An 11,669-nucleotide genomic window follows, 5' to 3' on the forward strand; every position below is an offset into this window, starting at 1 on the left:
TAGTTCAAAAAGATGATAATGCCTTAGGAATTGATGGTAGAATTCAAAAGGATAGTGAACAGTTAAATTGGACCAATACTGCTATAAAGGGTCTAGAAATGAATGTGGCTAAAGCAGAAGATGTAAAGAAGCAAGTAGATGTTGTACAATCCTCACTTAATAGTGTAAATTCTTGTTTGAATAATTTACAATTTGATTCCAGCATGACTTGTTCTTACACCAAGGAATCATTGAATAAGATTGATGAAATAGGAGAAAACTTAGTTGGACATATGGATGTAACTAAGACACTCCTTACTGGCTTGAATGAGAAATTTGAAAGGATGCAGATCACAAAAGTTGAGAAGCCAGTTCCAAATTCTTTCTGGGTGAAAAGAAATATAAAGATTGAGAATCCAATAAGAAATGTACAGAAATTCCCTCTGCTGTTCCCCAAAGAAACCACCTCAAAGACTGATGAGTCTGAACACATCAGTATTGCTTCCTTATTTAGGGAACCAGAAACAGAAGAACAAAAGTCTCAGGAAACACAAATCCTCCCAATCTATGAGCCTCTTGAACATAGATTTTCCAGATATTCTGCTCCTGACATTGAAGGGAAGGGAAAATTGCCTGAAGCCCATACTTTCTTCCCTGATTCCCACAGAGAGTGGAACATAGACAACATGAGCATTGGCCAAATTTGCCAGATGATTGATTTAATGTATACTGAATATAAACTCATGTGTCTTAGAGGAAAATCAGAGGTAGATGCTTGCAGAACCATCATCCAATGTTTTACAGGTACTCTTCTCAGATGGTGGGAAACTGAATCTTCTCCTAAACTTATTGAGACCATGGAAGCAGAAGCTCTCAAGGATGAAAAAGGAGATGTTATTCATAATCCTGATGGTACTGTAATAAGAAATATGATTGGTGCACTAACATCAATGATTCTGGAACATTGGTGTGGCAGTGAGACAGAAATTGCCAACAAGCATGAGGTCATTTTGATGAACCTCAAATGTCATAAGATGTCTCAATTTGATGATTTTCATAGAGATTGGATGCAGCGAATCTATGAGGTGAAAGATTCCAAAAACTTGCTTTGGAAGCAGGTATATCTAGCTGCTCTACCCTTTATATTTGTTGACTATATTAGATTACAAGAAATTTTTCAGTTGCCTTTTGGGTCTTATACATGGGGAGAAATTTATTCCCATATTACAAAGACACTGGTAAGTCTTTGTACCAGTTCAAAGATGAACAAGTCTTTGGAAAAATTGTCCAGACTACCAGATAGAAAGTCCATTTGCAGCAAATATGGACTGACAATAGATGACCCATTGGTGAAAAAGAGAAAGTCTAGGAAAAGGGCCAAAAGAGAATTCAAAGAGACTTTCTACAAGAATAGAAGGAATTATCCAAAAAATAAAAGGAAGTATTCTACAAGGGATAAAAGCCATAAAAAGAAGGGTCACTACAAATATATCCCAAAAACCCATTATTATACTCCTTCTGACATCCATTTGCATACATCCAAGCAAGAAAAATGGAACAAAATTACTTGTTGGTTGTGTGGCCAGATTGGGCATACAACTTCAAGATGTCCCCAAGGGGAAGAATCAAAGCTTAATAAGGGAAAAAAGACAACTGTTTATGCTAAAAAAGCTAAACAGGTTAAGAAAGAGCATTCAGGCCCAATCTTTTGCCTGAGATGTAAATCGAAGACCCATGTTACAGAAAGGTGCCCAAATCTTATTATCAAAGACTCAGCCCAGCAGCACCAATTAGAGGAATCATCTCTTGATTCTTTTAGCACTTCAGAAGAAGAATTTCAAGTTAATATGGGCCAATATTCTTATTCTGAATCATCTGAATGTTCTTGCTCTAATTCAGAAGAATGTGCATGTCATATATTTTATGAAGAGGACTCTGAATTTTTGTACAGTTCCAGCGAAGAGGAAGAAAGGACAAAGCCTCCTAAAGAAAAAGTCCTAATGGCATCTGCTGAAGAAGAGGCAGAAATGAAGATTTTATCTCATATCAGTACAATGGAAGATGGAGCCATGAAGAACCGCTTGATAGAAGCATTCACAGATCAGCTTAAATCAAAAGCTTCAAAAGAATCAGATAAGAAACCTTTGTTTTTCGATGCATCCTATGAAAGGAACACTAAATCTTTCCAAATGCATCACCAGAAACCAGGGAAAGTAAGATCCCTGACTTTGGGAGAAGTGAGTGGTGAAATTCACCAACTCAAAGCAGAGATTTCTGCAATCAAAGCTCAAATTGCAGAAATTAAGAAAGGCAAGGAGATTAAAGAAGAAAAAGAAGAAGAATCCTGGAACACAACAGCCTATAGTCAAGAAATTCAAGTTGCTGAAGGAAGGTCAGACCCAAATTTTGGCTTTCAAGATATGAGGCTGTTTACCATCACATATCAGCAACATCATGTCAAGGTAAAAATCTGTATCCAAGGCCAGATATTTTTCATGATTGCATTATTAGATTCTGGTGCAGACATTAATATTCTTAACATCAGAAATATTCCAGCGAAATATTGGGTCTCTGCTGAAAGAGAAGTTGTAGGCCTAGGAAATAAGAAACTCAAATATGAAATTCCTAGAGCTTCACTATGTTTTGATACCCACTGTGTATACATGAAGTTTGCCATAGCAGATATCCATGTTGATTGTATATTAGGGAATGTCTTTTTAGCTGCAGTAGAACCTCATGGCTCAGCCAGGTTGAAAGGAAGTAGAGCTGGTTATTTTATTTCTGTACCCACATCTAAAGGTAGAAGAAAAAGAATTGAGCTTCCTTATGTTTCAACCCCAAGAGTTTCTACAATGGTTCAAGCCATGCATAAATTAGACAAAGCAGAATCTTTGCTATCAGATCTTAAAGATCTAAAAAGCACATTGAGAGTAGAAGAACAACTGAAACTACCCCAAATCAAAAGAAGAATCCAAGAACTGAAAGGAAAACTGGAAGAAAAATGTTATTCAGAAGAGCCAAATGCTTTTTGGCACAGAAAGCAACATACCATTAAGTTGCCCTATAAAGAAGGATACACAGGAAAGCGCTGTAAAAGCAGAGCAATCCCTATGAACCAAGAATACAGAGAACTATGCCAAAAAGAAATTCAGCAGTTGCTCAACAGAGGATTGATCAGAGAATCCACTAGCCCCTGGAATTGCTATGGATTCTATGTAAACAGAAGAGCTGAACAAATTAGAGGTATCCCTAGACTTGTGATAAATTACAAGCCTCTAAATTCAGTCTTGGCCAATGATACTTATCCCATTCCACATAAAGGAGATTTGATCAGAAGAATTGCAAGAGCCAAAATATTTTCAAAGTTCGATTTAAAAGCAGGATTTTGGCAAGTTGCCATTGATGAGGAAGATGAGTTCAAAACTGCTTTTAGTATTCCTGCAGGGCACTATGAATGGAATGTCATGCCATTCGGTCTTAAAAATGCTCCTTCAAAGTTTCAAAAGGTCATGGATGATATTTTTAAGCCATATTTTGATTGGCTACTTGTATATATTGATGATGTTTTAATTTTTTCCAAAAATATTGATGATCACTTCAAACATGTAAATATTTTCATGAAGTTGGTCAAGAAAAATGGGCTTGTGCTTAGCAAAAAGAAAATAGAAGTATTTCAGACTTCTATAAAGTTCTTAGGCCACCAGATTTCTAATGGACAAATCTCTCTGCAACAACATGCCATTGACTTTGCAGACAAATTTCCAGATGTCTTAAAAGACAAGACACAACTGCAAAGGTTCCTTGGCTGCCTAAATTATGTAAGCAGTTTTTATCAAGACTGTGCCAGTGACAGGAAAGTGCTCAATAAGCAGCTTGGCAAAAATCCCCCTCAATGGTCAGATGCCCATACCAGAGCAGTGCAAGAAATCAAAGCAAAGGTAAAGTCTTTGCCTATACTATATATAGCAGATGATGAGGCATTCAAGATAGTTGAATCCGACGCCAGTAACATAGGCTGGGGAGGGATTCTGAAACAAAAAGTCAGCAAAGAAGAACAAGTGGTCCAGTTTGCCTCAGGGGCATGGAACCCAGCAGAACAGAATTATTCTGTTATTGAAAGAGAAGTGAAAGCTGCATGGAATTGCATCAGCAAGTTTGCAGTATATCTAATAAACAAGCCTTTTCTTCTCAGAACAGATGCGTCAGCAATGAAGAAAGTCCCATCCAAGGACATCAAGAAACCAGAAGAAGCAAAGTTTGCCAGATGGCAGGCACTCTTTGCAAATTTTGATTTTTCCATAGAGCACATCAAAGGAGAGGAAAATTTTCTTCCTGACTTCCTCAGCAAGGAATACCTTGAACAAAACGCAACACATGTCATGATGATTATTATTGAGTGGGACCAGCACAAAAAACGAGAGGTCTTGAGAACCATTCCAGATAATCAAGACTGGGATACATACAGAGACAACTGGAGACCCACATGGCAATTAAGGAACACAAAAGTCCTTGATGCCAACTTACAGCCTCACACTGATCTCCAGCACTATGTACCTGAAAGAAAGGTGTACCCAAAGGGTAGAAAATGGATCCATGATATGATGTATGACAAAGCAAAAGCAGATGCTGGAACCGCAAGGCGGGCCCTGGAAATGAATTTTCATGACATTGCCGGTATCTGGTACCATGGAGGCCGTGACACAGGAATCTATGAAAGCTATTATTGCATCTACCGAACCAGAGACTTGTGGATCAACCACCCTCAAGTCCAACCATGTGCTCGATGGCCCAGAAATGATCCCAAGGTAATGTTCCCCGACACAGTTTATGATTTTTCAGATTATAAAAAGTTGTGGTGGGACTTCATGAATGTTGATAACAGAGAAGAAACCCATTACACAAAGTTGAAATTCAACACAATGGCAGCATCCCAGAAAAATCTACAATGTGAATGGTTTCAGAACTGGTGGACAGATTACGGAGTCAGCAGAACAGCCATGGACCCAGTATATCATGAAAGATATGAAAGAAAATACTGTCACAGATGTTTTGAGTACAACATTGGGGAATGTTTTCATCGCATATACAGAACAGTCAAAGAAATGACAGTTCAAGAGTGGGATCCTTTTCACATGACAAATTATTCCCTCCAGGAATACATGAGAGAGCACTTAGAATGGTATGTCTTAACCAAAGTCTAGCATCAAATCATACTGGGCAAACCCATGATAGTCCGGAGGATTTATACAAAGGCATGTGATGATCTACTTTATAAAAGAGGCAGATCCCCTGATCTGACTGTATTTTGATTACGTACCAGTCACAAGGGCTTAATTGTGACCAGAGTTCCCGTGGGCTTTACTGTTTAAAAGCTTCCACAGTGTAAATATTCTCATCTAGTCTTTTCTCGTGGGATTTTTGTACAAAAGTATCCACTGTGTAGATAGCCATAATGTCTGATTTGTTTTAGGTACATGAATCTACTTTACAGACTATATCTCATGCGTTACCCGAAAGAAATTATTCGGTCTGCTTTATGGACTCGAATATTTGTGCGGACGTCGCTCTGGTAAAGACTAAAAAGTAATGATTCTTTAAGCTTTAAGTCATTTCTGTCCGACCAACAGTAATGTTTGTCCCCCCTTCTCATCCTATATAAGAAGGGTAAGGTTCATTTGTTGGGCATCGGCATTTTGAGAGTTTTGTGTGTGTTTGAGTCGAGTGTTCTCCTGCTCTGCATCTGTGGACATCTAGTCTGATCGTAAATTTCCATCGAGTATGATTATCTAGTGTGGAGTGAGGAGGTGGCTCTGCACAATTAATAACAAATAGTACACTACCATCATGACCGAGCCTTTATTAATTTAGCGCGGAGCGCTTTATCCACCACGATGGGCCTTTGCAGTAGCCACCATGCAGACCTGCATCACATCATGTATTAAATCACCTTTTTAAGTCAGTAGTACAATGCACCTACCAAATTCAAGTATTACAATGTCGTTTACTATAATATCTTTAAATTAACATCCAATAGCAGTAAAGATATATATCAATATTTTTTTTATAAAAAATAAAAAAATAATTCTATAAAGTTCAACATTGTTAAATTTTAAAAAAATTCACAAAGTTGACCAAACTAATATTGTTCAACTTAATTACCGAATGCTTAGTTTTGCTAGGGGGCAGGGACAATAACATAAAAGCTTATCAAATGTATTTTAGTCTATCATAGATTGGAATTAAAAACTAAAATAACTAATTAATAAATGTAGATCCATAATCTCTCCTATATTCACAAATATCTCCTAGATCCACAAATATATCATGTGGTTACAATCATATGTTAACTTCTAGCAAGTACATCTTTACATATCCTTTTACAAATCTCTAAAATATTTGATAAGAAATCTTATCAAAACTTTCATAATTTTTTTCTTTCAAATGTGCTTGAATGATTATCTCAAATATTCCTCAAATATTCAAGAGTTTGAAGAGGAAATTCAAATTTGAGACTTAGAGTTCTAAATATGACTTTGTTAAAATATTCAAATATGCCTAGACACATCACAAAACTCATACAACTTTTATATACAACTGTATACATGTTATTTTTCTAATATTTAACCATAAATTCATTAAAAATACTAAAATAATGTTTTGGAAAATAATAATGATAAACCCATATATGATCATGAAGTCTTAGTGTAAGGTTATAAGATAGTGAAATATGGTTAAAAGTGAATGAAAAGATGATGAAAAAGTTGACATTTTGGAGACCCAACACTTTTCGTAGTAAAAAAAGAGGTCAAAACCATTAAGGGACTTTTGAGGTCTAAAATGGGCCTCGTAAGAAAAATGTACAACCAAAATAAACTTTATAAGAACCAATAGGATTCAAGATGATGATGTCAACCATGGGGGATGATTCACCATTTTTGGAGTAAAAAAGTAAAAATATTAAAAAATAATAAAATAATAAAGCTACTTTTTGAGCTTGTATTTTTAACTTATCTCCCTAAGGTTTTACTCAAATTTTGGGCGGAATTACTCGTTGGATGCAAAATTTAATTCCTCATCTAAGGAATAACCATGTTTCATGATTGCGATCATGTTTCATCCTTCACGAATTTTCATGAATTCATGTCATAAAATATTTCAAGGGTGGATCCATGGTTTTCCTCCCACAATGCCTCCACGTCTGTGTGCCATCGCACCACTATGCCAATATGCGAAGGAGGTATATGCCCAAAGTGAGTGTGACATAATGTAATTTACACTTTGTCATGTGACAGGAGGTTGTCTTGTCACATGCCTTTTATCATAGTGCCATTTCTATAACAAGTTACTGATCGATGATGGATATGACACAATGATAATCTCTCCATCATGTGACAAAATACACCCCATCACACGCCTTTTGTTAGTAGTACCAACCTCCAATGAGTTATAGCTCGACGATGGGTGTGGCACAAGATTAACCACTAATCCCTAGATTAACACTTACCATGCCTACTAACTTTGTTATTAAGTGGCTTAATTTGTGATTAGCCAACCAATAATGAAGACCAAAATTTCCTCCAATATTCTATATTTTTTCTGAAGGCCTTTATAAATTTAACGAGGCATATTCAACCCGTATGCAAGCCCTTTTGCTTTACATTCTTTGCTCGAATCGTAGGAACTTCAATGGCTTTGTGAAGCTATGAAAGGCTTCACTAAATTGGTAACAAACCTACCATATGGAATCAACACGGAATTATTCCATAGCTAGCCATGCTCTATAAATTCAATATAGCAACACCATAATCAAACATAAGGAAATGAGTCTTAGGAAGGGACATAACATTTAATGAGAGGTCATGCATTATAATGATAAACATTTACAGAGTTAAGGATACAACCATTTACATCCATTTACCACAGAGTTCTATAACTCTTGCAAGATTATAATATTCAGTCCATATTTCATCCTATACATAAATGAAGTTCATATCACTGTTAAGTAATCACAATGAACCATTATAATTTATAAGCATTCCAACCATCAAGGCACTATTACCTACAGTTGTCTACATGTCTTCATACAAATAGTCACATTTTCATATGCACACACACACACACACACACACACACACATATATATACAAAATAGTCATAACATCCACATAAAGATAGTCTTTCCAACTTAGACAAAAGAACATCAAGGTTTATGCCTACCAAGCTCATGCAATAATTTCCAACGATCATTCAATTAAAACATAACCATTCATTATTCATTAACATACCAACCTATGTAATTAGTCTAAATCTAATACACAAGCCATGCCACTTATCTAAATGGCTAGAGAAGGCTTGAAAAAAAAGTTGGGACTTCAACTATCCATCCGACCATAGGCCAGTTGCACCATAGTATTTCTTGCAGCTATCCACCCCTGAGATTGATCCATGATCCAAGAGATTTTCAATTAGAATCAACTGGAATAACACTCAACTCTAGGAGTATGGGATCACTTTTTAGGTGGTTTCTCAACTATATCCTCATGGCAAGCACTGCAAGAATCTGTAGCTCAAATTCTGGGTGGTTTATTAGCTTACTTGACAAGCACTAAGTGGCTTATTGTCCCTATTATAAAGCACTTAATGGTTTATTAGCCCTTTCAACATGCACCCCAGTGAATTTCTACCTCACTTAGTGGTTTATCATCCATATATTAAGCACCCCTCACCCAACTATCTTGTATTAACCTTCCACTGATCTTTTTAAGGTTAGACACACACAATCCACACCTTCAATACATCAAGATATGGAATCACATCCCATAAAGCTTAGTAGGCTTTCTCCAATGCTCAACATTCATGCTCTTCTATTACAAACCTCCTTCTCTCTTCAAACTTCTCCCATGACATGTCTAACTTTCCCATTTTCTCACATTTTGTTGGCCTAATGTTCTGTTGTTCAAATGAATTCTATTTTTATTGCATTCATCTCTCTTTTCTTCAATATATTCATGTCCCCACAAGATTATTCACTTCTCCTTTTCCTCATGTCATGGAAGCAGGAAATTTGGGCATATCCTGTACCCATCATTGTTAGCTAGTTGTAGGCGATGGTGCTAATTACAAACACCACTCATTGTTTTATCTCAAATAATGTATCTGTCACCCCACTCTTCAGGGCAGCCAAGGTGTTAAAATGTATTTACAACCTCAATCATTATTTAACATTACAAAATCAAGGTGCATATATGCGGTGTTACACACCCCACCCCCTTAAAGGGAACACCATCCTTAGTATTCTCTGCAACTAGAGAGAAGAAACAAAAACCAAGATTTATATACAACTCTTACATATGTTTATACATCAAACAAAAATGGGTATAGCACCCTCATTTGTTCTGCCAGATGGCTTCATCAGGTCCAAAGTGTTTCAATTGCACCTTGACCTAATTTGTTACTCAATTTTGGAGCACAACATCTCTTCGATCCAAGATGCATATTGGTTCCACCTGTATCACAGACTAATGAACGATGTGATTAACAAGGTGTACATACTTATTAAGCAAAGGAATATGAAAATAATTATGTGCATCGATTATGGGTGGTAAGGCCAATGTATAAGCCAATGGCCCCACTCTTTCCAAGATCTGAAATATCCCACAAAATATGGGTTCCAACTTGGCACAAGACCCCAATTTTAGTGAGTTCTTCCTTGGTGTGATGCAAAGAGGCACATTCTCTCCTACTTGGAATTCCTTGTGCATCCTCTGTTGGTTTTCATAACTCTTTTACTTATCATGGGCCACCTTTAATTTCTACTTTATCTTTACCACTTCCTTCTCCATTTCCTTCAACATATCAAACCGAAGAGCTACTTTGTTTACTGTGTCATCCCAACTAATAGGAGTGTTGCATTTCCATCCATACAATACCTCAAAATCACTCATCCCTAGTGACTCCTGATATCCATAATTGTATGGAAACTCCATGAATGGTAGGAAATATTCCCACTTAGTTGGATGATGCGTGACATGCATTATGAGCATGCCCTCTAAAATTTTGTTCACTCTTTCCATCCACCCTTCTATTTGAGGATGATAAGAATTACTAAAATCTAGCTGGTTTCAAAAGGTAGAAAAGAATGAATTCCAAAAGTTAGAAGTGAACTTAGCATCTTGATCCTATATAATCTTCTTAAGTGCACCATGAAGTATAAATGTTTCCTTCATGAATATATGGACTATATCAATAGCTTTGTGAGTGGACTTGACAACTATGAAGTGAGCTATCTTACTTAGCTTGTCCACCACTACCATATTGGCATCATGTTATTTATATTTCTTTGGAAGTACCGTATTGAAGTCCATGGATATGAATTCCCACTTCCAATCAGGGATTGGAATTGGTTGCAACAATCGTACTGGATGCCTACGTTCTACCTTTACTTGTTGGCACTCAAAACTCTTGGAAATATATTCAATAAAATCCTTATTCAATATTGGCCAATAATATATTTTCTTTATGGATGTTATCATCTTCTGATAACCAAGATTAAATGAGTAAGGTATTTTATGGAATTCATCCATGACGAGATTCCTCAAATCAGCTACATCAGACATAATTTTTGTTCTTGAACAACATGAGATCATCAGTGAGTTGGTAATTCTCTCTCACAGATCCCTCTATCCCTTTTTGCAAACATCTCTTTACATGCTGGTAGTTTTCATCATGAGAAAACACCTCTTTAATCCTTTCCTTGATGTTAATTACACAAGTACTCAAGGCTTCCAAATGAACCGCTTGTAGACTCCTACTAAGTGTATCTTCCACTTTAATTTATTTTCCCTTGATGTGCTTTATCTCAAAATTAAATTCATTGATAAAGCCAACAAAAATTGCAATATAAACACAATTACCCATCACCTTGGCTTATTTACAATAATCATATTGAGGTGAAATAATCTGAGAGATAGTATGCATATTTAAAGATAAAATAACTAATAAGTAATTTTTCTAAATCAAACATTATATCAACTATATTTTAAAATCAACACATATATGTAATAGAAAGGAAGCTAACAGATTAGATACTCATCCTGGTGTGTGTGCATTGAGACTCTATATGTCCAGTGTTGAACCATGATCTAATACCACTTTGTAATGCACCCTCCCACCCACTTGGGTATTCTTAAGTAGTGGAAGGTGTTACATCAAAATTTACACAACCTCTAAGGTCTATTATGAACACAACGTCACAAAAATCCACATTTTACAACTTCCTTGAAACACAAAATAAATGTTACCATCACAACTGGCTCATGAAGAGCTTTTTGGAAATATAATTTCTATCATGATGTGATGCTTAGATCAAAAGTTATGGATGTTTAAAGACTCACCTTTTAACTCTCTTTCCACGTCAACCAACCATCCATGTGGCCTACCAAGTGACATACATGGAACTGTCACATTATATGCCACATCATAGCACACCCATCCTCATCAGCATACCAATACCATTGCACCCAAACGAGAAGGGTGCAATGGATCCGAGTGCTAAACAAAGAGTGCGACCTTTGCCAACTAATGGAAGGATCTATGTTAAGCACTTTCTATCAAGTGTGGACACCCTACTCTGCTAGTGTCACAATGATGTCATGATGAAATCACCATGCCTCGTGGCATCTTTTGAGGTT

This window comes from Pinus tabuliformis, chromosome 2_2 (assembly GCF_031772625.1).
Source record: "Pinus tabuliformis cultivar Carrire ecotype Pingquan chromosome 2_2, CPIR1, whole genome shotgun sequence".
NCBI lineage: Eukaryota > Viridiplantae > Streptophyta > Pinopsida > Pinales > Pinaceae > Pinus > Pinus tabuliformis.